The sequence below is a fragment of the Polistes fuscatus genome, unplaced genomic scaffold (assembly GCF_010416935.1).
Source record: "Polistes fuscatus isolate 324 unplaced genomic scaffold, CU_Pfus_HIC Scaffold12, whole genome shotgun sequence".
NCBI lineage: Eukaryota > Metazoa > Arthropoda > Insecta > Hymenoptera > Vespidae > Polistes > Polistes fuscatus.
This window is the reverse complement of record NW_025113020.1, coordinates 5,314,598-5,342,279: the sequence shown is the minus strand read 5'-3', so window position 1 is coordinate 5,342,279 and position 27,682 is coordinate 5,314,598. Positions and strand designations below refer to the sequence as shown.

General features: G+C 33.8%; 1 long non-coding RNA gene across 2 annotated transcripts in view; it reads left to right on the top strand.

Moving 5' to 3' along the window:
* LOC122513609 overlaps positions 1-27,682 on the top strand; it is an 82,332-nt gene that overhangs the window by 19,528 nt on the left and 35,122 nt on the right. The window contains exon 3 of one of the 2 annotated variants that reach the window (XR_006302800.1): positions 26,973-27,463. The exons of the other annotated variant lie outside the window; for it this stretch is intronic. This is a non-coding gene — a long non-coding RNA (uncharacterized LOC122513609). Of the gene's footprint in view, positions 1-26,972; positions 27,464-27,682 lie in introns of those variants that run through there. 2 annotated transcript variants of the gene reach the window in all.

The following is a 27,682-nucleotide window of genomic DNA, read 5'->3' as shown; positions in this document are numbered from 1 at the left end:
TATATTAATTTAATTTAATTAGAAAAATGTGACACTGATAATAAAATAGACAAAAGTTAGAGAAAATGTTTCACAAAATGATTTCAAACATATGCTTCATCAAAATGACCAATTTTTCGTTTTCAATACAATCTCAGATATTTTTTCTAACATCCTAATTATTTAACTTCTGCAATTATGTATATATAAGTAAATAAATAAATAAATAAATAAATAAATACATAGAAGACACGTGCAGATATTATAATGACGAGTATTTGATTGATAGAATTAAAAATATGTTCATCACCGATATCTTTTTTTACCGGGACGATTTATTACCAAGATTACGAAGCTTTTATCACGAGCGTGCACGCTAGAGAAAACATCACATGTATCTGTATATGTATTTGTGTATATAGAATATGCTGGCACACGTTGATCGTGTACACATGCAAGACCATTTACATTGAACAAACTGTTATGCTCGATGTTATCTCGTACAAAGTAGTAACAATAATAATAATGATAATTATGATGATGATGATAATGATAATGATGATGATAATGATGATGATAATGATGATGATGATTTAACAAGCATATGTTCGACACAATGCTTTTCGATACCGTTAAGTAATTTTATTTATTTATTTTATTTTATTTTATTTTATTTTAAAAACGAGTGTGTTTGACATTATTATCGTGGGTTATCGAACACATACACACACACACATATTTTTCGAATGGAAAAATAAGAGAATTATTTTATTTTACTTCGTATTCGAATTTTCGATTAAAAATCATTGTTTCAAACACTCTACTGTTTTTTTATTATTATTATTATTATTATTGTAATTTTATTCAACGGATCAACGGTACATTTAATTTGAACAAAATTTGATTGTTCTCGAATTATCATTGTATTTTTATTTAGTAATATTGAATTGACAAAAAGATAGAGTAAAATAATACAAGGAGAGTACACCTGCGATACGAGAGTATAGTACTCGGTTCGTCGACCTTGAACGAAATACGATAACAAACGTTGATAGAAACAGGAACAATCGATATCGTTCGATAATGACATTGCCCATAATTACTTCATTAAAAAACAATCTTTCAGAAGTTTCGTATTCTTCAATTTATCATCAATTATTATTATTCTCCTCTATTTTCTTTCCTTCTTCTTCTTTGAAGTATACTTCTTTTGACGCGTTTGGGGAAAATGTGATGGGAGTAATTTTTTTTACGAGCGACACGAAAAATCGACACCCACGAAGTTTGTCGATATTTCCGATGCGCGGCCAAAGCGATTTCAAGGTTACGGCGTGAAGTTGTCTCTTTTTTCTCAAGCGGTCACCCATCCAAGTACAATCGTACTCAGTTGCGAGGCTCGAAAAAGACGTATTTTCATGAATTTTTTTAAAAACAGTTTTTATTTCTCAAAACAAAAGTGATGGTAATTCAAATAGAGCCAACTTTTGAGAATACAATAGCGCGTCGATTATGAAAAATATTAATCTGGCACCGCTCCTGTAGCTGATTTCCTGAACGGCCGCTAAAAAAAAGACGTGTGGCTCGGGGATCTTCATTTTGGGCGGTGTTGGAGTGGAAATGAAAAAATAGGGTGGATCTTTTAAAGGATAGAGGAATGCAGGTACAAACCAAGGAATAATAAAAATTTTGATTTTTGACAAAATGGCGTCTATTTTGAAAGAACAAGTGGTTGTTTGACTAAAATTTTCGCTCTAAATTGTGACCAAAAAATAGTAATAATTTTTTAAAAATTCTTCCTTATACTTAATACCTGAGGAATATATCTAAGAAGATTGTGTGTAAAAATTCGAAACCGATCGGTAAGCCGTTTTTGAAAAATCGAGATCACCGACTTTGGAAAATACCGTTTTGAGCAAAACGCGTTTAAAGTTTCAAAGAGACGTTACACATAGTTAAAATTGTTGTTTGCAGCTTACTGAAGTGAAGAGAATATTTGTCGGATCGATTTGAATTTTCAGAGAATATTACTTAAATATATGTACATTCCGAAACATGAAAAAAAAAAATAGATTTTTGTAAATTCTAACTGCGTATAACCCCTTAATCAATCGAGGGGAATTAGTGCTATCACGGCGCCATGACAGTTGACGCATAAAGTAATTCGATATATCTTCCTAATAGTGTGGACTGATATCTAGATTTTGATATTTTCTTTTTCTTGTCTTTTATTCTTCTTAGATATATATATAATAATTATTATTATTTTCTTTTTTAAGTTATTTTTTAAGTATTTTTGAGGTTATTGAGGTTATGTTCGTTTTGGTACACCAACAGAACGTATAACTTCTTACGTGCGCACATAAGTACACACACCAGTTTTTTTATTTCCAAGTTTTTGTAAGATCATAGAAGGAGGGTGGGAGGGAGGAACAATCGGCAAACAATTTTATCAAACGTGTGTTGAGTTGTTCGTAAGAAATGTGGAATAAGGAAAAAATGAAGTATGTGAATTTGTATTCTTACACGTATTACCATAAAAGGTAAATGTAATGTGCGTGTAAGGTCGAGATATAATGATTTTCTTTTTTTTTTTTTAATTATTATTATTATTTTTTTTTTATATTGTTCAACGTAAGAAAATGACGTGACCTGAGTCACTTTCTTAAGTCATTAACGTCAAGTAAACAAACGAGTTAATTCGCATCGTGAATATTAAAAAACAATATTCCCAAGAAGAGAGTAAACACACGTATGTTCGAAGTTTGTTCTTTACTGTCTCTTTTCTTTGAGAAAACACTGTACATACATTTGCACGTACTATGTACATATTAAACTAACTATGAATCTGTCAGAAAATCTTTCAAATAAACTTATGAAAATCAATTATTAATGTAGTAGTTATTAGAAATATAATACGTAATTCTATATTGAATTGAATTTAATCTATTAAAAATCATTAAAAAAAAAAAGACAACATAATTTATTATAATAAAATTTAATAATATATTATAATAAATATATAATATAATTTTTTTATAATAAAAAATAAAAACATAATTTATTATAATAAAATTTCTGTTCCGTATAGAAATTTATTATTTTTTATTTTGACTTGTTCTTGAAATAGAAGAAGTAAAAATAAAAAATGTAATAGTTATTAGAAATATAATACGTAATAATATATTGAATTGAATTTAATCTATTAAAATCATTAAAAAAAAGAGACACATAATTTATTATAATAAAATTTAATATATTATAATAAATATATAATATAATTTATTATAATAAAAAATAAAAACATAATTAATTATAATAAAATTTCTGTTCCGTATAGAAATTTATTATTTTTTATTTTGACTTGTTCTTGAAATAGAAGTCCAAGTCCAATTCGTGTAAACTTCCTCTCGGATTATTATCTATTGGATAATATGATATCTCGGTGTTAAGTATTTACAAAGATAAAAAAAATACAAATAAGATAATCGTAAAAAGTGGACGTTCAGACAACGTATTGGAAGAAAGTAAAAGAAGTAGAAGTTGAAGTAGAAGTAGAAGTAGTAGAAGTAGAAGTAGACATTCTTTAGAACGAAAAAAATATTCTTGTCTAGGGCCAACGCCCACACAACAGTTAACTTTGATACTCGTCTCCAACAATTTCTATTCTTTTCCTTTTCTCGCATTCTACTTCCTACTTTTTTTATTATTTTTTAGTATCGTCATAGGTGCGTAGATATCATACTTACGCGTGTGTGTGTATATGTGTATGTGATAAGTCTATACATCTATTTACTTTTGCTATGTTTACAGTCGATAAAACGTGCTTGGTTCCCATGCACTTGCACACACACACCCACACACACACACAGTACTGCTATTAACATGCATCAAATTTGAATGATTTTACTAAAAAATATAACGAGATTATGAAATTATTTAACTGCACGTTTATTCGAGAACGATTCTATTATTATTATTATTATTATTATTATTATTATTGTTTAAATTTTAACTTAGAAATAACAGGATTATCTGATATACTTTATCAGTAATAATATTCGTGTATGACAATTAATGGAAACATAAATCATTTATATATTTCTTTTTACGAATTTACTTATTTAAATTCGTATAAAATAGGCCAGTCAACGCGGGCCAAACCCGGAACTTTTCTTGTTTATGCTTCAAAATTTGATCTAAGGGTAAGTTGACGACGCTGAATCGAATGGTGCTAATTATAATAAAATCAGCAACCGGCATCTTGGGGAAAAAGGGTAAAAAAGGGTAAAATATAGCCTTATCTTAGAATCTAGGCATTTAATCGAAAAAAGTTTCAAACAAAAGTTGTAGAGAATTAAAATATACATAAAAAATGTTCTATGAGTTATCTTCGTATTTTCAAAAATAAGCGAATAAAATTGGATTGAAGATGGGAAAAAAATTGTAAGAGTGGGAGAAAGCAAGCTTATCCCTCCGTCGCGTTTTACACGCGAGCGAGCTAGTATGCGTGCGAGCGTCCGTGTGCACTAATACACAAACGAAGGATCTTCGGCAATCTTCGGGACTCTCGGTCTTGAATGAAAGTGCGAGTGAGAGAACAAACCAATATTTCTCTCTTTTTATTTATCATGCGATAACGAGTATTATTGTCCTTGGCCATCGATTGTTGAGCCTTCTGATATTTCTCTTTTTATATTTTTTCTTTCGGTAGCGAGAATTTTACGTCTTGGCCATCGAGCGTCGAGCGTTTTGTATACGAGTGCGAGTGAGAAAGAAAACCGATATTTCTCTCTTTCTATTTTTTCTTTCGGTAGCGAGAATTTTTCGTTTTGGCCATCGTGCGTCGAGCGTTTTGTATATCTATATATATCGGCGTATAAGCGCGGCATTTTTAAATCGAATCTTGATGCTTATGGCACGCCGTTTCTTTATTTATTGTCAAAAATAATGAACCTTGAGTAAAAAAAAAATAATTCATTTTAACAGAAACTATTATTATTTAGTTGAGAGTAAAAATAATGAATTAATTTTGTGTCTCGCCATAAAATTAATTAGAATAATTAATTGATATAAATTCTTTGCTCACAAAAATTTATTTGTATATCAAATTGAATACGTATTCTTTTAAGACGAAATTTAAAATTTAAATATTTTTCCTATTAAATTATTTATTTTATAAAATTTAAATTACTGACTTTTTGTCTCGTAAAAATTTATTAGTGTATCAAATTAAATACATATTTGAAAAAGAAGAATTTTATATCCACACATAAAACTAATTCAAGATATATATGAAAGGATATTCTAAAAACGTGGAATTTATTTTTTGTCTATACATAATTTTAATTCATTTTTATTATGTTATAAGAAAACAGTAATGCATTCTGATTCATCTTCGAAGTCTTAAGAATTGTACGAAATAAATTGAGCAATTATCAAGTGGTGCGTTAGCGTAAGAGTAACGTCTTCGCTTCTCGCGCTGGGTATTTAACGTTCGATTCTTCGTGGCGGAATTATTTTTTTTATAAGTTTTTCTATCCTTAACAAGGAGACGATCAGTGAGTCTCACCTCAGATTTTTTTCAAATTTTGCACTACGATATAAATTTTATTAGGAAATCAACATTATTACGCGATAATAAAATTACCAATTATAAATTAAATAATATCCAATAAATAAAAAAATTATTTTTAACGTGTCGAAACGATACAGTTTTTAGGATGATATTTACAGGATGAATTTGTAATTTAAGTAATAAACTTCCTTTATTTGTGCAGGATGTAAAAAAATTTATTGCTTTTAATTTTTTTGTAATAATTTTAATTTTTTTTCTATATATAATTAGAAATTAGGAAATGTAAAAATAATTTATAAACCTAAGGATAGAAAAACTTATAAAAAAAATAATTCCCCACGAAGAATCGAACGTTAATAAACCCAGCGCGAGAAGCGAAGACGTTACTACTTACGCTAACGCACCACTTGGTAATTGTTCAATTTTTTTCGTAGAATTCTTAAGACTTCGAAGATGAATCAGAATGCATTACTGTTTTCTTATAACATAATAAAAATGAATTAAAATTATGTGTAGACAAAAAATAAATTCCACGTTTTTAGAATATCCTTTCATATATATCTTGAATTAATTTTATGTGTGGATATAAAATTCTTCTTTTTCAAATATGTATTTAATTTGATACACTAATAAATTTTTACGAGACAAAAAGTCAGTAATTTAAATTTTATAAAATAATAATTTAATAGGAAAAATATTTAAATTTTAAATTTCGTCTTAAAAGAATACGTATTCAATTTGATATACAAATAAATTTTTGTGAGGCAAAGAATTTATATCAATTAATTATTCTAATTAATTTTATGGCGAGACACAAAATTAATTCATTATTTTTACTCTCAACTAAATAATAATAGTTTCTGTTAAAATGAATTATTTTTTTTTTTACTCAAGGTTCATTATTTTTGACAATAAATAAAGAAACGGCGTGCCATAAGCATCAAGATTCGATTTAAAAATGCCGCGCTTATACGCCGATATATATAGATATACAAAACGCTCGACGCACGATGGCCAAAACGAAAAATTCTCGCTACCGAAAGAAAAAATAGAAAGAGAGAATATCGGTTTTCTTTCTCACTCGCACTCGTATACAAAACGCTCGACGCTCGATGGCCAAGACGTAAAATTCTCGCTACCGAAAGAAAAAATATAAAAAGAGAAATATCAGAAGGCTCAACAATCGATGGCCAAGGACAATAATACTCGTTATCGCATGATAAATAAAAAGAGAGAAATATTGGTTTGTTCTCTCACTCGCACTTTCATCAAGACCGAGAGTCCCGAAGATTGCCGAAGATCCTTCGTTTGTGTATTAGTGCACACGGACGCTCGCACGCATACTAGCTCGCTCGCGTGTAAAACGCGACGGAGGGATAAGCTTGCTTTCTCCCACTCTTAAAATTTTGTTCCCATCTTCAATCCAATTTTATTCGCTTATTTTTGAAAATACGAAGATAACTCATAGAACATTTTTTATGTATATTTTAATTCTCTACAACTTTTGTTTGAAACTTTTTTCGATTAAATGCCTAGATTCTAAGATAAGGCTATATTTTACCCTTTTTTACCCTTTTTCCCCAAGATGCCGGTTGCTGATTTTATTATAATTAGCACCATTCGATTCAGCGTCGTCAACTTACCCTTAGATCAAATTTTGAAGCATAAACAAGAAAAGTTCCGGGTTTGGCCCGCGTTGACTGGCCTAAAATGGAAGATAGTAAGTGGCATTAATTTAAATCGTAAGATATTTAAAAGTAAAAGAAAAAATTTGTTAGACAAATGATAAGATTATTTGATATATTTCATGTAAATTTAATTTTACATGAACGTTAATTATAATTCGTAATATATTTCAAATAATTATTAGTAAAAAATTAAAAAGCAGATTATCTGTACAAATTATAGATACGAGCCATAATTTTATATAATAATAATAATTATTTATAATCACACACACACACAGATCATTTAAATCTTAAATCTTACCAGTTGACTTTCTTAAATTTACATAAAAAACACATTATTGTTTAAATTTTAACTTAGAAATAACAGGATTATCTGATATACTTTATCAGTAATAATATTCGTATATGACAATTAATGGAAACATAAATCATCTATATATTTCTTTTTACGAATTTACATATATTTAAATTCATATAAAATGGAAGATAGTAAGTGACATTAATTTAAATCGTTAGATATTTAAAAGTAAAAGAAAACATTTGGTTAGACAAATGATAAGAGATTATTTGATATATATTTCATGTAAATTTAATTTTACATGAACGTTAATTATAATTCGTAATATATTTCAAATAATTATTAGTAAAAAAAATAAAAAGCAGATTATCTGTAAAAATTATAGATACGAGCCATAATATTTATATATAATAATAATTATTATTTATAATCACACACACACACAGATCATTTAAATCTTAAATCTTACCAGTTGACTTTCTTAAATTTACATAAAACACATATGAAATTAATTAGAAAAATCGTAAATAAAATTCAAATAAAATAATTATTAATAAAAATCAGATTATTTATAAAACAAAAATGTATAATAAAAAAAATGAAATATAAATTAGTCCGAATATATATTAGAAATGAATTTCAATGTTCGTATCTAACGTCGCAATAAGGAATCGTCTAACAGCAGTTAAAGTTCTCGAAGCATTCGAGAAGCCGTCGTGCTCGTAGAGCCTAACACTTTCACCGGTGGATTTCTAATGCGAGAGAGAGAACTCGGTCTTTTCGGTCACGTTCACAACCGCAACTTACAATTGAAGAAACTATACACAACCTAACGTTTTGCTTAACGTTTACTTTTAATAATCGTTTTAACGAAACATTACTCGAGTTCAACCAACGTAAATGAAAAAACAAAAAAACACATTTTATTTCATTTATTTATCGTATTATATATTTTTCTATTCGCGTTTCTATTCCTCCCCCCTCCCCCCACCCCCCTCCCCCTACCCCTCCCCATTACTCCATTCGTGAATTTTTTTTATTCATTTTCCGAATACTGGCCTCAAATGGGACTAACGTATTAAAAAAAAAATACAACACACACACATACACATACAAGGTAGCTTCTTTTTATTAGATCTAATCTATCTGTCTCTGTCTCTCTCGAAGGAGGACTACTTTGCATGCTTTAGACAGTTCAAATGCGATTTTCTACGGCTAAATATTTTTCTTCGACAATTCTCTTAACATAAAACTCGTTTGACGTAAATACATTTGTATATGTATATGTGTGTATATTTTAATACTTATTCACGTGATTATCGTTGGAATAACACGAACGTATGCACACGTATTTTATTTCTACGATAATAAATCCACTTTTGTAATTATTTAAAGTATACTTTTGTTAGAGAATTTTAACAACATTTTTTTTTTTGTATTAATTTTAAATGCGATTATTTAATCAAATTTTCACTATTTTTCTAACCAATTAATTCTCGATATCTTTTTAAACAAATTTAATATTCTAACTGTTTATAAATTATACATTAGAAATATTTCTATTGAATTATTTTCTAAGCGATTTATATGTTAATCCTACGAAACAATCGGATTTCATGTAACGAATTTAAATGTCTGAAACACACGCGAATGAATATTGTTTTTTTCTTTATTTTATTTTATCGGTACAATCAAATTGTGTTTGCTCGTAAATTATAATACTTACGGGCACAATAAAAATAACTCTTCCTATTTTTATTATTTTGTTTTTTCATTTCAAAACGTTTGAAAAGAAGAGAAAAAAAGATATGTTAACACGTATAGGTAATAGTTATTTTCTCGTATTAAAGATACAAACAACAATAATGTGCAACTTGTATGTAAAAAACCGTAAAGAAAGTGTATACACAAATGCAGTTATGTTAATCGAAGCGGAGTCTACTTTTTATCGTTGTTGTTGTTATTATTATTATTATTATTATTATTGCTAACCGAGTTTTCCAAGCTTTCAAGTTTTATTTCTCGATAGAACACACACACACACACACACGAGTGAAAGTGTTACGACGGATATGTCGTTTTCGATCGGCCAAACGCCATCGTGCTTTACCATAAAAAATAAACCAAAAAGAAAAAGGATAAGAAATCAGAGAAGAAATGGCGGGAAAGAGAAAGATGGAGAAAGGAGGAGTCAGTGGTCATGGTGTTTGATGGAGGTGGTTGTGAAAAAGATGAAAGTGGTGGAGGAAGTGGGGGGTTGGGGGTGGTGGCGGTGGGGGGGGTGTAGGTGAAGGAAGTAAGTCAGTCGTGTTTGGTGTGAAGGTACCTTAAATATGTAACACAGTAGCATCGTGCCTTTTACCATGGTCGAAGCAAAGGAGGAGACATGGAGGAGAAACAATGGAAGGGGTAGATAGACGGAACGGCCTCGGTATGCGCGTGCACCTCCTTCTCCTCCCCCTCATCCTCCTCCTCCTCCTCCTCCAGCTTCTATTCCAACTCCTCTTCCTTCTTCTTCTTCTTCAAAAGTGGCTTCCTCTCTCTCTTTCTTTCCCCCCTCTCCTCCCCCACACCTCCCCTCCCCCACCTCCATTCGTCGTCTTCAACATCGGCACTCCGTTTCTTCTACGTGCTCGAGATTAACCACTTCGATGTGATTTTAAAATCTACACACTCCTGAACTGAAGAAACGCCATTCCTGACATCGAACTTCATCCATGTCGTTCGCGTTAACTTTTTCCTATCGTCCCCTTTTGCTTTTGGTACTTAACATTTTTTGAAATACCATATACGGATACTTTTTATGATTGTTAATTTAATGTTATTAATATTATTTATTAATTATATTAATATATTGATATTTAAATGAATAAAATGTTTTGAAATTGATGTTACTCTTGTATTATGTTGTTTGTATTATTGATTAGACGATATTTGAATCAATTAATTTGAATATGAGAGAGAGAGAGAGTTACTGTAATTATTTTCACATGTAAATAATACGATGATTATTCTATTAACGTGTTTATTGTTTAAAACATGTAAATTGTTATCTATTAGTAATTAGAATATACTTGTCTAACGCACAATTAACGAATCAATCATCGTTAAAGTGTTATCTTGTAGTCTTTGTCTCTTATACAAGTTTCCGTTGGCGAAAGGTTAGCCACGTTTCCTTAATTAGGATTCGTAGAAAGTATTCTAAACACTTTCGAAGTCATTCTCGAGAGTTGAGATTGCTCTCAACGTATTTTCAATGTAACGTATCGCTACAGTTTATCGTGTTAGCTCATTTCTAAACACATTTGTCGAGTGTCTAACCTCTATTATTATTGTAACTCGTATTATCATTACCAGTATCACTTTTACTAGCAGAACAATTATTATTAATATTGTTGAAATTATTAATATTGCAACAATAACAACAACCATAAATATTATCACGTTCATTAGAAATGCTACTAGTGGTATGACCACAAATATTGTCTAATATTATAACAATTACTATCGATTATTAACATAATAGCAACTACTATTACTAATAATAATAATAATAATACAATCATAAGTATTGCTAGAATAATAAAATTTACAATTATCTAATATTTCGCAATAAACAAATTTTATTAGAATAATAACAATTACATCTATCTACTAACACAATATTATTCGTTACTATTACATACCAGCCCAATAATACAAACCACAACTATCTACTAAAACCAACTCTACAATACTATATTACCAGCACAATAATGTCTACTATTAACTACTACTACTGTAAATATTAGTCCTACTTAAGTTTGGAAATATCTCGGTAGTAGTTTTATTATTACATTGTGTCACCAGGCCGGCAAGTTCCTTCGAATTACATCGGCATCGTCGATCTTTCTTCCTGCCGTTCGTTACCAGCCAGACCGAGATTGCATTCAACGAACTCCTCCTCCTCCTCCTCCTCCTCCTCCTCCTTAGCTTCCGGAACGAGACTCCGACTACGAGTTGTTGTTGCACTCATGCTCATTCGTTCACTTCACTTTTTTTCTTATCTTCGAATCTTTAAACCTTTCGAATCTGACCCTTTTTTGAAGTTGTACTTCTTTCGGCGCGTTTGGGAGTGATTTTTTTCCGAGCGACACGAAAAATCGACACCATGAAGTTTTGAAAGAATTTGAAATTTACTGCATGAAAATTGTCTCTTTCTTTTTTTTTTTTTTTTTTCAAGTCACCCATCCAAGTACTAATCGTACTCAGCGCTGCTTTACCTAAATGATCGGAGCGGGAACAATGCTATCACAGCGCCATGGCCGTTGACGTATAAAGTAATTCGATATATATATATATCTAATATATCGATCGATTAAAAATATAATATAAACAAGGAAAATTAAAAAGTAACAAAGAAAATTAATAATGATAATTATTATTATTATTATTATTATTTTGTTTTTTTTTGTAAAGTTATTTTTTCGAAGTTAATTTTGAGGTTATTGAGGTTATGTTCGTCTTGGTACACACATAAGTACACACACTAGTTTTCTTCTTCTTATTCGTAATAGACAAATTATGCATAACGTTTGCCCATTTTATGAACAATTTGATGACAAAGACATACTTATGCAAGTACTTACATTAGATGTATACAATGTTTTAATAAAAATATTGTAAAATGAGAAGAGGAATAATTCGCTTGGGTAGCGAGAAAACTTATCGGAGTGTGGAATCTCGAGTATTAAGTGAAAACACAACACAACACAACACAACAGAACACAACCAACAACAACTAAAACGTTAGTGATTTCACCGGAATTTGCCCTCGAATATTATATTCGTAATTTTACTGGAAAATTGGGTACGGTAAAAGTAAGAGAGAAAGAAAGAGATCGGAAAAGGGGAGAAGAAGTAAGAAAATAGAATTGGAATAGCGGTAGTAGGAGTGGGAGGAACGGTAAAAATTGGTTTCAAGGTTCTTCGGTAGGAAGAGAAGACCCGTTATTGTCTTACATTTTGGCCGACCCCCATAGTAACTGCCCTCTCTCTCTCTCTCTTCCCTCCCCTTCCCTACTTTTTTCCTCTCATTCTTTCTTACGTATTACAGTCGATCAACCGAGACAAAAAAAAGAAGGAAAAGAAAAAACAAAAGAATTAATTTCACGTCACATCCGAATTCCAAATGGTTTTCTTGACGTTGGTTCGGTATCTTCGAGGTCAACTGCGAGTTCCTGAAACGTCAATGACCGCGACTCTGATCATTATTATTAAAACGTAACTGTCGTTGTTCTGTACGAACCACCTCCCACTCAACACCCCTTTTTAGAAACGCATCAGACTATTTTTTCATCGTTTCATAGTTACTTGCGTCGTTATTGGATTGATGTTTCCTTTTTTTTTTTTGATCATCAGAAAAAATCTTTCTTATCAACCCCCACCCCACCACCACCATAATAATTATTATTATTATTGTTACACGTATAACAATTTTCTATTTATCCCCAATTTCGTATTTTTTACTTTCCCGATGAAATTCGATGGTAAATAAAATGAAAAAACAAGAAAAAAAAAATAAAATCGCATACCTCCATGAAGAACACGGGGTTGTCGTTGTATTGGTCGTATCGAATACCTGGAATAGGGTCGATAGAATTTCTCGTTGACGACACGACGATGACGAGGAACACGCTGGCTTCTTCTTCGGTTCTTAAATGTGACGTCAGGATAACGTAGAAGGAGTTCCGTTAAGTCTTCTTTCTCTCTCTCTCTCTCTCTCTCTTATGGAGGAGAAGGAGGAGAAGAAGGTGTTGTGGGAATCATCCGGTTTGAAGATCTTCGTACCTCTTCCTCCACCTCCACCTTTACCTCCACCTATACCTCCTCCGTTTTCTTTTCCCGTGCGAGTACTACCTCACGGAATTCTATCCACCTGCTTTTCAACAAGAGAAAGAGAAAGAGAGAAAGAGAGAGAGAGAGAGAGAGAGAGAAACGACCTACCTACCTACGGTTCGTCTCGCGTATAAGTACTCGAGTTTCCGCTCTCGTTATCCCTAGCTGCTTTTATCGTTTCCTCCTGCACCTCCTCCTGCACCTCCTCCTTCACCTCCTCCTGCACCTCCTGCACACTTCCAGCTCCTTTACTTCTTGTTCCTTCTTCTCTTCCTCCTTTCGGTGGCAAGCTAACCTCCTCCTCCTGCACCTCCTCCTCCTGCACCTCCTCCTCCTTCACCTCCTGCACACTTCCAGCTCCTTTACTTCTTGTTCCTCCTTCTCTTCCTTCTTTCGGTGGCAAGCTAACCTCCTCCTCCACCTCCTCCTCCTGCACCTCCTGCACCTCCTTCACCTCCTGCACACTTCCAGCTCCTTTACTTATTGTTCCTTCTTCTCTTTCTCCTTTCGGTGGCAAGCTATCGACGTTATCTTTAGACTTTCAATGAGTTTTCCTTCGACTTGGTGGTGGTTTGTGGTGGTGGTGGAGGTGGTGGCATATCCAACCCTGACACTTCTTACTTTCAACTTTGTTTCTTCTACGTTTCCCCTTGTTAAATCGTCTTGTTACTTTCATTCTATCACCCTTATTTTTTCTACCCAACATACCTTTTTTTTATTCGCGTATAAATATCCGTTTTAGGATTTTTTGAACATGTTTCATCTGCGTGATCATCGTACGTGTAGGAAATTCATTGTTTGGTTTTTCTTGTTAATTCTTTTTTATTTTTGAATTTGATTTTGATTTTCATCTCTGTGATCATCATACGTATATGAAATTTATCGTTTGTTTTTTCTTGTTGTTGTTGTTGTTAATTCTTTTTATTTTCGTAACATTCGCGTTAATATTTCGATCAATAATTAAAGGGTTTTTTAGATTTGTTACACACATTTTTACATTTTTATGTTTGTTACACACATATTTCGATCAATAATTAAAGTTTTTTTAGATTTGTTACAAACACGATTAAATATTATATTATTTAAATATAATTTACTATATAGAATTCTCGTTACGTAATTCCAATTACTCCTAAGATCAATAAAATTGCAACTAGCTAATTATTAGACTACTTTAATATTTGAATTAAATTGAGACTTTAAATTTGAAACTTTTCGTAAGAATTCAACATTGCTATAACAAATACATAACAATGACAATGACAATTCTTAAGAAAAAGAAAAAAAAGAAAAAGAATTTTCTTTGATCGTACCCAAAGTTCCAGCTTTTCCCCAAACCCTAGGCCCAACCCTAGCCCCCCTAGTCGCGTGTTCCCGCATGCGACCAAGAAACCATAAATAGAAATGCTTACAATTAGTAAAGTTTACGGAGTTGAAGGAAATGGGTAATATAAACAACACATAATTTCTAAGGAAATATTTAATCGTATTCAAAAGACGACAAGAAAGAGAAAGAGAAGCCACAGGCTTACGTTGGTAACAACAGCAGCTCGATAGAGTAGAGTAGCTGAAGAATTGAGCCTGTTTAAGGTTGCTGCCAACTTTCTCAACTGGCAAGCAACCTCTCGCGTGGCTTTCGTTTCTCCCTGACTTTCGTGAACTCGTTTGAAGGAACGAACGTGTTATTTGCCGATGATCGAATTTTTCTTCCTTTAACAAATCGCGTTTACGAAACATTTCAAATCAATCATTATAATAATCGCAATAATTGTGGTCTTCCTATAATCCACGTTCGATTTACCAATTGGATTTATTCATAGACGTATGCTAGTTTTTCTGCTAAATTATTCAATTCAAAGAAAATATAAATAAATTTGAAGTATGTTTAATAAAATGGGATGGGGTGGGGGTGACACTTTTGGAAAAAAACAAAAAATAATGTACGTAAAAAGTTATACTTCTTCTTTGCCGTACCAAAACGAACATAACCTCAATAAACTCAAAAATAACTTCGAAAATAAACTTCAAAGAAAAAAATAACCTAAAAAAAAAAATAATAATTATTATATATATAAGAAAGAATAAAAAAAAGAAAAAGAAAGTATCAAAATATAGATATCAGTCCACATTAAATATAACAGAGATATATTGAGTTACTTCACGCGTCAACTGTCATGGCACGGTGATAGTATTAGTTCCCGCTTCGATCATTTAAGTAAAGCAGCGCTGAGTACGATTAGTACTCGGATGGGTGACCCGCTTAAAAAAAAAAAAAAGAAGAAGAGACAACTTCATGCAGTAAATTTGAAATCGTTTTGCCGCGCATCGTAAATACCGCGACAAACTTCGTGGTGTCGATTTTTCGTGTCGCTCGGAAAAAAATCCACTCCTATCACATTTTCCCAAACGCGCCAAAAGAAGTATAACCTCAAAAAGAGAAAAAGAGAAAGAGAAAGAGAGAGAGAGGAAAAAAAGAATTAAAAGTAAAAGGAAGGTACGGAGAAAGCGGACGACGACAGGTTGTACGAGTACGTTGAGAAGATATTTCTCAAGGAAATAATTGAACGAGCTTTGAAAGAAGAATAAGAAGAACAAAAATAAGAAGAAGAAGAAGAAGTAGAGAAGAAGAAGAAGCGCCATTATTCCGTCGTTTAGGCGTCTCTCGGCAGTCGTAGGGTTCGTCGTAAGGCTCGTCGTAAGGCTCGTCGTAGGGTTGTTCAACGTTCGAAGGGTCTCTGCTCTGCTGGAGACGACGCGTTCGTCGTTGAGGAGAAAGAGAAAGAAAGAAAGAAAGAAAGAAAGAGAGAGAGAGAGTGAGTGGGAGGGCGGAGGAGAGAACGTGATTTGATAACACGGCATCGATCCGTAGCAGCCTCTCAGGATGCTTCGTCCCTTCTCTTTTCCCTCCCTTTAACCTTTCCTCTCTCACTCGCTCCTACTATCTTTTTATCTCTCTCTCTCTCTCACACAAACACACAACACACACATATATACACACACTCTCACTCTCTCATTTCTCTGATTCTCTCGTTGCCGCAACGAGGAGAATTGTAAATACCAGCGACGCGCCGATCCTCTCTCTCCCTCTCCCTCTCTTTCCCTCTCCCTCTCTTCTCTTCCTTCCCCCTTAACCACCCCTCCCACCCTTTTCTCACTTACTCCCGTAAGTGCGAGAGAGACGAAGGTGGATAGCGAAGTCGGCTCTCATCCTCCTCTCTCTCCTCCTCTCCCCATCTGCGTCCTGCTGTGCAATAGAGAAAGAGAGAGAGAGAGGGAGAATCCTCCATAAATTCCCCGTCGTCGGGTTATTCCGGACGTGTGTCGGTACAACGAAAATATTCAGCACGTGTGACGAGTTACGTCGGTAATTCCCGTTGCGTTACGTCGTGTTGCACGTTGTTGCCGTTGCAGTTGCAGTTGCAGTTGCAGTTGCCGTTAGTGTCGGCTATTGCTGTTGGCTATTGCCGTCGTCGTTGTGTCGTTGCCGTTGGTGTTCATTTTACTCGGTTGATGTTGCTCCTCCCCCTTTTTCTTCCAGATGCAACTGCGATCTAATAGTAGGCGGACTTTTCTCTTACTCTCTCTCTCTGTCTTGTTGTCCCTTCTTCTCGTACTTTCTTTCTGTACTCCTCCGTAATCCGTGGAAAAGGGCTATTAATAGCAAAAACAGAAGGGGACGGAAATCTCCGATGGGGGGTTGAAGAGGTAGGGGTACGTGTCGTGCTCGGAGAATCCTTAAGATTCACGTTTTTTTATTTTCATGCTCTCATTACGGAAATATACTCGGACTGATTTTTTTTTCTTCTTCCCCTTTTTTCTAAATAGATACCTCAATCGTTTTTTTTTAACCAACGTAACACCTTCTCTTCGGTTTAATTCTTGGAGAGAAAATAAAAAGAAAAATAGGTGAGAAAGAATTAATTGTTAAATATTAATAACGTATTAAATCCTGAATTGTGTGTGTCTCTCTCATATCAAAGTTGTAATTTTTCTCTCTCTTTCTTTTTTTTTCTATTTTTCTTTGTCATTAATTTGACCGCTAACTACTATTTGATTAGATTCAATTCGATTCGTAAATCAAACCTTCAAAGTACCGACTACGAATTAGAATGAGTAGGTACTACTCACGTACTTATTCAAACATCGATCAAGACCATCCGCTAATCTCCATAAATTTGTCACGTGCGAACGTCGAAGCACGCTTTGTTTACGTTCTCCTCGTCTACCAAGTGAAAGTTCCGCCATCGTTGGATAGATAGACAAAATGAGAGAGACAGAGACAGAGAGAGAGAGAGAGAGAGGAAATTAAACGCATACGTTCTCCGCGTGCAAGCTTGTGTTAACTTATGCGCGTGCGAGACCTAAAATTAGAATACGAATGAATAGTGGAAGGAATGGTATGAATTTTTGTCGGACTATTATATTATTTCTATTTCAAATCATTTCAAATAACAATAAAAAATAATCTATTGAAATTCATTCGTATAAAAGTTTGCGAATATTTGATATAATTGAATTTCTTACCAAATTATCAATTCGAATTTAAGATAAAAAGATAAAAAGTTAGTGTCAGAGAGAAAGAGAGAGAGAGAGACATCGGGGACCATCTTTGATAAGAAGTTTGAAAAAAAGAATCGTGGGGGGGGGTGAGAGTTATCTCTTTGTCTCGTAGGAAACAGCTTCTCTTCCCTCGATAAGTCGATTTTTCGCTCGAACAAGCTTTCCTTGTCAAAGGAAGATGTTCGTCGTCTCACGAATACTGCCGACGACGTGCAACAAAATCGAGAGGAAAAGTCCTAGAAATTTCATCGACCCCTTTTCACGTCGACCCGACTAATCTTTCTCGTGGAAATTTATCAATTCGACGACAACAGCAACAGCAGCAGCAGCAGCAACAACAACGACAATTGTTTTAAATGAAAACGATTAGAAGAATTAATAAAAGGTGGGGGGGGAGGTGAAGAAAGAATAATTGTTAGCAGTTAATTAAATAAAAATCATAAATTCATCTTATTATAATGATATTAAAAAGAGCATTTAACAGCAACCATATGGTTTTCCTAATCAAAACGATGACTATGAATAAAATAAGGAAATTAGGATTGGCAGGAGGGAGGGGGTTGATCGATGAAAAAATTATTTGAGATTTCCTGAACAGTCATATCGTCAAATTAAATTCATGGTAATATTGACAAGAGTAAGAACAGCAAAAGGAACCATATGGTTTGGTCTAATGAGAGAGGTAGGATGGTCAACGATTGAAATAAGAAAACTCGGGATGATAGGGTTTAGACCTTTGGGAAGTAAAAAATCGTTCGATCGTAAATTACAGAGGCGTTATTAAATTATCAGCAGCCGAGACGAGTTGTATTACAAGCGGAATGCGAACGGAGTACGAACGAAGCGATTGGCTTCAAGGCGACAAGTGGCCTGGCCAATGAACCGGCGGTGGTTCGACCGAAGTCTGCTTGCTTGGTTGCTTGCTTGCTTGCTTGCTTGCTTACTTTCTTGGCTGTTTAGTTGATTTTCTTGTCTTGTTGTAACGCGTAAAGACCAACAACAAGAAGAAGTAAAAGAAAAACAAGAGAAACAAGAATAAGACAACAATTCTGACGAAGAGTCCAGATTTTGTCTTCACCTAAAATTCGTCTAAACGAATAAGAAAACCAACGAAAAAAAAGAAATATAACCTCAAAAAATCATTAGACCCAGATCATTCGAACGATTAAAACGAGAACGATTTCTAAACTGAGAGAAATGTATTACGTTGTCTGTCCCCGTTGATAAATACATGCAACGCATTCGTTAGAACGTTGATAAATTATTTTTTATTAGATTAGGATTACCAACACTTATATTATATTAGTTTTCGTAGGCTGCAGCTTACATTTATTTCTCTTTCCGAGTTCTTATTTTTCTTCTTCTTCTTATTCTTCTTCTTTCTTTTTTTCTATTTCCTTTTATTTTTTTTTTTCGTGTTACTTTTTGAAGTTATACTTCTTTTTTATTCAGCGAGTAATTATATATACGTGGGGGATACTTTTACGTAGGAGGAGAGTTAGTTCTAACGGATTCGTTATTTTCGTAGCTCGAGATCACGGACGGAAAATCGAAGGTCAAGAAACGACCTTCGCGAGAGTCGACCTTATCGATAATTCATTTATATATACTCCCTTGAGTTAGAGGGTGGGGGGGGGTAAAAAGTGAAAAGGTAAAAGAAGAGAAACGAGAAGCAGCCCCTCCCCCCTTCAATCTTATACGGTCTCTCTTCTATTTTCTTCTTTTTATCTTCTTTATTATACTTCTCTTTACTTATTTTCTTGTTCTTTTTCTCTTCTCTCTCTTCTCCTCTCTCCTCTCTTCGTATGCGCACGCGCACGTGTACGCCCCAACACACCGAGAACAACTTAAAATGCGTCTCTCACTTTTCACGGAATACGATCATAGCTATTCCTACCGTGAAATTCGTTACCAACGGTCGGTAAAAGCATATGCAACGAGAAGGATAACTCGATCGTTAAAGATGTCTTCTCTTATCGCGTGACCTTGACTTCTTCTTCTTCTTCTTTTTCCACTTCTACTCCTCCTACTTCTCCTCCTACTCTTAATCTTGTTTTTCTCTTGAAAATCTTCATCTTCACTTCTCAATCTTCTTCTTCTTCTTCTTCTTCTTCTTCTTCTTCTTTTTCTTTTTCTTTCTCTCTCTCTCTCTTTTACTTCATTTAAACGATCTTATCGTTTTCTCGGAGTATCTTCCGAGCTTCATTCTCCATTAACTTCGCGTTAAACGATAGCGCCACGTATTAACGAAACATTTCCTTCTCATTCGTATTCTCCCTAGTCGCACCTTTCTTTTTCTTCCTCTCTTCTTCTTTATCATCGTCGTCATCATCATCATCATCATCGTTTTCTCTATCGTGAAGTTTAGTCTCGCGTCGCACTTGGACGATTTCCAGACGACGGCGAGCGATTTAATTGACCCGTCGTCGAATGTAGGACACGTTCCTCTGACAAATCACGTTTGTATTTCGTAAAGATCGTCGAGAAAATGGTGTTAAATATTTTGTTGTTTTCATCGAACGAAATTAACAATCAAAATTTTTGTCAACTTTATATTTCGAGTGGTATAAATTGAGTCGTCATTTATTTTCTAAAACTTTACCATCCGTCGTTAAAGTTTCATCAAATTGCGAACAATGTTGAAAGATATACATTTTCTGATAGACGAAAAATAGGATTCTTAGAATTATCTTAGTAGGTGGCGGTAGAGGTATGCGTTTTGACGATGATGAAGAGGAGGATGGTCACAAGGGAAAAAAGGTCGAAGGAAGGAATGAATAGGATTTTTCAAGGCTAAAGACAAATTCTAAAAGAGTGAAGATTGGTAGTAGAAATAACTGTAGAAATAACTGTAGAAATAACAGTAGAAATAGTAGATATTATAGTGGTTGTAGATGAAAAAAAATGGTCAGAAGAATTGAAACATTTTTACAGTCTACGAAAAGATTCTAATAGAGTAAAGAGGTTATGTTAGTCGTGTTGATTTTAAAAATAACAAAGGAGACCAAAAAATAATTGGGCAGATGTGAAGAAAGTTGAAGAGTTGTTAAAATAGAAGTTAACAGAATCTAATAGAATGAAAATAGATAGTAGAAATAGTAGAGATTATTTGATTCTTATAAATGAAAAATGGTCAAACGAATGGAAAAATTTTTACAGACTACGAAAAGATTCTAATAGAGTAAAGAGGTTATGTTAGTCTTGCTGATTTTAAAAATAACAGAGGAGACCAAAAAAGAAAACGAACAATTAGGCATAATTTGGATAGAGTTATAAATCACTGAAAGTATTTTTATAGGTTACCCGATTGTTGAGAGAACGGAAAGTATTTTTTCTTTTAGTATTGAGTCCATTGTATGTTAACAACAGTAAGAAAGAAGCAGCTTGTCTAAGAAAAGTGAAGAACAAAGTGAAAAGGAAAGTAGTTAAGAATAGAAAATCAAATGGAATGGAATAGAAGAGAAGAATAATTTTTGGGGAATGTTTTAAAAAAATAATATCTATCTCCAAATACGAATTTTTAGACAAATTTTAGAATTCAAACAATTTATCTTCGTATTATACTCCAACTAAAATGAAATAGTAACGGGGAAAAATATTTTTTATAAAAATTGATTTATTTATTTATTCCCCCCCAACTTTCTACGTTTCTATTCTATTTTGTTTTTTTTTTATTATTATTTTCGAGTCGTTCTCTTTCTCCCTCGTTGGTGTGGAAGGGTAAATGAGCCTTCTCAAGGAGAGAAGAAATGTCTTCTCTCGTTTTCTCGTTTGGTTGGTGCGCGAGTGTGAAGCTTTAAACGAACGAAAGAAAAAGAAGAAACAAAAAGCAAAAGAAAAAGAAAAAGAAAAGGATAGGGACGGAGAATGTACGCATGTGTGTGCATGTATGTGCATGTGTGTGCATGTATGTGCATGTGTGTGTGTGTGTGCACGCGCCGATATATATTTAGCACGTGCAAGGCATTTCTCGACCCATATACTCGACGAGTAGCAGCACACAAAATGTCTTTTCTATGTTAGGTAGAGCTGTCTCATTTTCATTCTGACTTTCTCTCTCTTTCTCTTTCTCTTTCTTACTTTCCACAATCCCAAACTGTAACGAATTTGGGAAAGGAAAGTTTCTATTGAGTAACATTATTGTTTTTGTTTTTAATCATATGTTTGTTGCTTTGAACCAATACTGCTGTACTACTATTATAAAACCAGTATACTTTTATCTAATATTTTCTTTTTACTTTTATCTACTTTCTATGGGTTACTACTATTATAATGATAAGTTTAAATAATAATTATATAATATTCATTTCCGTTTTGTTTCACCTACATATTATATTGTACTACACTGTAATTAATGGCTTTTAGGGGGAAGCCTAGGTTCTAGGCTCAATAAAATATTATTAAATAAATAAAATGTCCCTTCTTCTTCTCCCAAATTCTTTTTTTTATTGGACCTTACCTAAACATTCTTTTAAAAATAATAAGATAAAAAGGAAAAACCTATGACATTCATGAATTAACGAACGGACACTTTTTTCTTCAAGTTCACAAATATTAGCCCACAGAATAAAGAAAAAAAGGAAAGAATGTTTATCGAGATCGATAAGAAGTCGTATCGAATAAATCTTTGATTTTTAAACAGCAACTCGAGACGATTTCGGCCAAATTAAGTTAGACACTTTACAGGTACTTTAAAAACATTTATAAACAAATAAGCGTATAGAAATAATAAAATATCATCGGTTTATTCATTTATATGTCGAAAAAAAACAAACTTTGATAAATACTGCACTCTGTAATTAGTTTTGGTTGAGTTAACCCTTAAAATAGGCTACCGGGCGCCGTATCGGCGCCGCTCGAGTTGACACTTGAAATCAGCCGGGCGCCTTATCGGCGCCGCTCGAGTGCTTGTTAAGGGTTGGTATATGAAAATCGTGATTGGATAAAATTACCTGAAAAGTAATATCGACGAATATTAAAATTTGTGCAATTAGGGATCCTGCAAACCTTATCGATAAGGATCTATCTTCGATATAGGGATAAACGGTGAGTCATTGTCGAGCATATAGTATTAGGGGAACCCGGGTTAACCACCACTAAATCAATGTGCAGTCACACCGATATAGACGTATTATCTTCCTAACCCTCTGTCAACTCGTGTCGCGCATCTGTGCAAGTCTCGACGATTTACTGTTAATCGATAACACGGTACTTGCGAAGAAGCATTACGAAGACGCTGACCCTTTGCCCGTTCTATTCGTTTGACACCCCCTCTCCCTCCCACTGGCCTTCTCCGACTACCCCCATCACTCCCCATCACCCCCCCCCCATCAACCCAACTTTCAACCCTGACGCAATCCCAGCTCAAAAGAAAGAAAAGAGACGGGTTTCGGTACAATTCGTATTGTTCAATAATTTCCAATCATTTTAAAATGAAATAATATTCAAAAGTAATCTCATAAAGATGTATATCTCCATCTATTAAACTTTAAAATTGATTATATCTCGTTTTTCTTCTCATTTTTCCCCAAGATGTGTAAGTTTATCCATTTTATCATAAAGTTTATCATAAATTCGTTAATACGATACGATAAATTATGAAAAAGGCTTGAAATATTTATTCTCATATTTTGTCTCTAATAAAGACAAATAAATACATTTCTCGTTTATTGATAATAAAACGAATTAGTGTTGAATACTTTATGCAAAACTTATCTTCTCGCTTAAAACACGTTCGAAGGGAACAAAATCTAAGTTTGTGAAGTAGTTGTGTTCTACTTACTCGGTTGTTTATTTTCTTGGAAGATAGAAAAGTGTCATGAGAAAATTGTTCTTTTCAATAGAGAGAGAGAGAGAGAGATAGGGTTGACTGAATGAATAATAATGTAAGTTAATTGGAATAACCGTGACAAAAATAGGGAAACTTTTGCATGCATGCACAACGTGTGTGCATATGCACATATTATATATATAGTTACAATGGTAACTGTATCGTACTTATACTTCCTATTACATGGTAATCGAGTCGTGTAACGAGAATGAACGTCCCACATTATCTAACTTAATTTCCTTTCCTTTGACCAGTCCGTTATCGTGTCTCCCTATTGGCTCCGCAATGTCGCGGTTATCGTAGCACGGAATAAATAAAGGTTAATCGATTAACGGGGCAACACCGACCGATAATTTTAATATCATTGCTTTATCGACGATGCTTGAGTTAGATCTTTGAAGAATTCGGTTTGATAATCATCTGAAAACTTTGATTCATTATACATTGTTTTCGTTTGATTCCACTTATCTCGAAGAATTTGTTTTTCAATCATTTTTCCCATGGAAATCATTGATTTATTCTTTTAAATGATAAAGTATACTTGTGTGTATATTTTAACACGTTTCGTGCCAAGTTATTTTTGCCTGACTTGTCGTTCAAGCCATTTGATGTTGAACGCGTTAAATAAATATGACTACGTGTCCCACCGGTGGTACACGTGGCCTGAAGATCAAGTTTAACGTGTACCACATGGTTTCTTTAGATATTTTCAAATGGTGTTTTTGATATATCGATCATATGGCATACTTGTATACCTTTCTACTTAATTTTTTGTACTTTAATCCGCACTCCAGGTAAGAATATTATTATGAGTTACATGAGTCAGGGTTGCATCGAGGTGTTTGTTGATTTTTTCGTCAAATCAATTTTGTTTGATAGATCTTGAGTAGAATGTATATTACATTTGTTATTGTAAATTATGAAAGATACGATTAACATAAATTCTGAATACCATTAGTATCGATTAATATGATCTACGAACGAGTCATTTGAGGAAACATGGTTCTCAATTTGGTGTAGTTATTTTCTGATTGGCTATTACCACCTAAATCGTACATTTAATTAATTATCGTTTAAATACGAAGAGACAGATGATAAGATAATCGAGAGAGAAGAATAAAAAAAAAAGAAAAATAAATAAGGGTTGTAAAAAAGTATAACCCAATGCATATCACATTATCGATTAGGTTCGTACGGGAATAATTTGAGGACAGACACGACACCATTAATTGCTTAGACGCATATATCGAAGTGATATTACCGATAGTGTCTCGAGACACGAGGGGTGGAGAGGTTGGGGTGGTGGGATGGGAAATAAAGGTAGGGTGTGGTTACGACGAGACGAAAAAGCATTGACGATGGGATGTAGAACGAAGGAAGCAACGTTTGAAGCAGCAGCAGCAGTAGCAGCAACAGAAGTAGTAGGGGTAAAGGGTCGAGGTTGATGGTGGTGTGGTGGTGATGGTGGAAAGGGATGCTTGAGGTGTGGATTCATGGGTTACACTCGGTGGGTTCTGACGTCACGAGGCTTGTACGCAAGCCTACTACTACTACTACTACTACTGTTACCATACTACCACCATTGCTATCTTTTTAGGGACAGCAGTACCACTACCACCACTCATCAGTTCCACTACTACCACCATTACTAATATTATAACTACTAGACACTACTACTACTACTACTAATCCCTACCATCAATATGATTCTTGAACAGACTCGTGTTGGATTGTGTGCAAACGCAACACTCCGATGCCACGGTCACTACTACTATTACTATCTTTGACTACACTACAACTACTATTATTACCAGTCAGTTAGCAACGGCAGCGTTAACAGGCCTATACTGTTGAACCAACCCCCATCATTACTATTAATACCGTCTCCATTACTAAGCTACAAGCAACCTAATCCCAGCATTGTCGACAAAAACACCGTTCTCTTTAGGACACCCATAAAATGAACAGTTCCTTCGAAGTTGACTCGACCATAATCATATCGTCATACACTTTTTTATTTTATTTTAATCTCTCTAGGTTAGGTTTCGTTTCAGATTTATTTTCTATTCGTTCAACTTTCCTACAAATCCTTTTCGTTTATCTTTATTTTTGTTAAAGGTTTTATCGTTTTTATTTTTTTTTTCTATTTTCTTCTAGCCGTTCCGTTTGAAAAACTTTGTTGCTATCCTCAGTTGTATTTAAACCCTTATTCTCGCTTTCTTCTTCTTCTTCTTCTTCTTCTTCTCTGCCAAGCCAGCCAAGTGCTGCTTGCTCGATTACAGGATAAGTGTTGTGTCGAAGGATGGAAGAAGTGTGCTTTGCAAGAGAAAAAAAGACAGAGAGACAGAGAGAGTGAGAGAGAGAAAGAGAGGAAAAAAGGGTGACCTGAACGAAGGAGAAAAATAGAAAAGGGAGAAAGAGAAAGAAGAGCAGCAATACCTAATCCTCCCTTCGTTGGCCCACGCTCGGCAGGAAATCAATAGAAAGGGATTCTCTCTCTCTCTCTCTCATTCTCTCTCTTTCTATCTTTTTCTTCGTCGTGTCTTTTTTTTTTCTTTTTTTACTAGCCACAGAACATGGGTCGGTCAAAGAAGCTGAGAAAAAGGCCATGCTCTTTTACCTTCCCTTACTTTGAACAATCTTTTTCTCTCTCTCTCTCTCTCTCTTTCTTTCTCTCTTCTTTTCTTTCTTTCCGTTTCCTTTTTATCCTAGACGCGTCCCTTTTATTCCACACCGTTCTTTCCTTTTATATTCGCCCACTTTCGCTCCTCGACTTATTCGTCGACGTTATCCTTTAACGCCCGAGCTCGAATCGTCATCGTGTTTTCTATCGGAACTTGGACGAAAAAAAAAATCAAAGTAGGGAAGGACAAGAGCCAAGAATTGCTTTATTTCCATCGATTAAGATATCCTGATAACGTTTCTTCTTCTTCTTTTACTACTATCTATTTATTTCTCGTTGTCATGCACTTTTCAAGCCATTAAATTGGATAATTTTACCCATTTTTTGTTTCAATGTCAAGGTAACTGGAGCATACTTTTATCGATCCTGTTACCAAACGTTCAAATGTAATGGATTTCAATTCGTAAGAAGTAGAAGAAGAAGAAGAAGAAAAAGGTCCACAGAATTGCATAATTTTGCTTATTTTGTTGTTCAATGTCAAGGTAACTGGAGCATACTTTTATCGATCGTGTTACCAAACGTTCAAATGTAATGGATTTCAATTCGTAAAAAGAAGAAGAAGAAAAAGGTCCACAGAATTGCATAATTTTGCTTATTTTTTTGTTCAATGTCAAGGTAACTGGAGCATACTTTTATCGATCGTGTTACCAAACGTTCAAATGTAATGGATTTCAATTCGTAAAAAGTAGAAGAAGTAGAAGAAGAAAAAGGTCCACAGAATTGGATAATTTTGCTTATTTTTTTGTTCAATGTCAAGGTAACTGGAGCATACTTTTATCGATCGTGTTACCAAACGTTCAAATGTAATGGATTTCAATTCGTAAGAAGTAGAAGAAGAAGTAGAAAAAGGTCCACAGAATTGCATAATTTTGCTTAATTTTTTGTTCAATGTCAAGGTAACTGGAGCATACTTTTATCGATCGTGTTACCAAACGTTCGAATGTAATGGATTTCAATTCGTAAGAAGAAGAAGTAGAAGAAGAAGAAGAAGAAGAAGAATAAGAAAAGGGCTCACGTGGTAGAAAGATAAGAAAGAGGGGTTTTAAAACGAGTCAGGTAGGTTCTCTCGTCAATAGGGTCTCGTTTTCCAACCGTGCCACCGACCGGCTGCCCTTTAAACTATTACGTAGAATTTAGAGACTCGTTATTCGTTGAAGTATCCACTCCTCTTCGTCCTTTTCGTCTTCCCCGT